Source organism: Austrofundulus limnaeus, unplaced genomic scaffold (genome assembly GCF_001266775.1).
Source record: "Austrofundulus limnaeus strain Quisiro unplaced genomic scaffold, Austrofundulus_limnaeus-1.0 Scaffold370, whole genome shotgun sequence".
In the NCBI taxonomy this organism is placed as follows: Eukaryota; Metazoa; Chordata; class Actinopteri; order Cyprinodontiformes; family Rivulidae; genus Austrofundulus; species Austrofundulus limnaeus.
In genome coordinates, this window is record NW_013952772.1 from 195,541 (window position 1) to 196,674 (window position 1,134).

A 1,134-nucleotide genomic window follows, 5' to 3' on the forward strand; every position below is an offset into this window, starting at 1 on the left:
GGGTCCTCCGGAGGACCCGGCCTGTCGTTTTGGACACAGCCTATGTGCCTTTAAAGAAGAGAGGAAAACTTCTGTAAGATTGATTCATGCTGGACTTTACTGTTTGACTCATTAGCGCCTCTAGTGTTTGGGCATGGAACTGCAGCCACCATCACTGCTCTCAGGCAAAGGACAGATGAGTGACAGGACAGGGGCACTTCAGGGGGCCAATCAGATTTCAGCAGTAGCCCCGCCCCTGATTCCTGAAGCACATTACTTTTGTATTAGACCATACATTATTTTAAAAAATACTTAGTCTCAGATGTGACTGTTTTATATGAACACAGCCTAATAATTATATACATCATAAACAAAAGGAAAACTTATTTTTGAAACATTTAAATCTGTTCACCACAAAATAAATCTGCAGTTTTACCTGATCCTGATGGTCTCATATAAAATATATGCTTCGCAAAACTGGCTAAAATAGTATTTAGCAGATTAGCTGAAGGAAGATATTTTCTCCCCAGTCAAATCCGACATTTTGGCATTACTGGGATAAATAATTGTCAAACTCAAGGCCCACGGGCCAAATGTGGCCCACCATAACGTCAAAGATGTATCGTCACTTTTCCCATAATGTATTTTATTTTACCCACAGAATGACAGCGCCGCACCACTGGAGGCTCACATGGTTCAAAGATGGAGAAACTTGTATAAAATCTACATTTTGCTGCATCTTTGAGTGACGTGAAACTCAGTTATTGTTAGCGATGCTCAGCAGTTAGAAACATGACGTTTTAGCTAAAGTTAATTACAGCTGTAGTGAGGACCACCATAATACAGTCTGTTTGTTTTCCTGATTAAAGGCTAAAAGTAAACAAGGACAAACAGCTCAGCATCAGTTTCTTTTATTGTTCAATGCCACACACATATACTGGTTTTCTCTGCACTGTGCATGATGGGACAGTCACTATGAGGATGAGATGGGACACGTTGTAGGAGTTTACAGAATATTTTTCAGGATCAGCTGATCTGGTTCAGGTGGTCTCACTGCATCCACCAACAGCTTCTTCCTCTCTGCTCACTCCAGACTGATAAATATTCTGGGATTTGTCCGGTAGATCACTGTACAATAACAATCCTTCCCTTTTC

The 1,134-nt window shown here is 40.9% G+C and overlaps 1 protein-coding gene across 1 annotated transcript in view; it reads right to left on the reverse strand.

Annotated features, from left to right (window-relative positions):
- Nucleotides 1-874: 874 nt before the first annotated feature.
- The window catches only part of smg5 (SMG5 nonsense mediated mRNA decay factor), a gene marked incomplete at its 5' end in the record, with an annotated part of 29,039 nt that continues 28,779 nt past the window's right edge, over nt 875-1,134 (reverse strand). The window contains 1 exon segment of the mRNA XM_014023446.1: nt 875-1,134.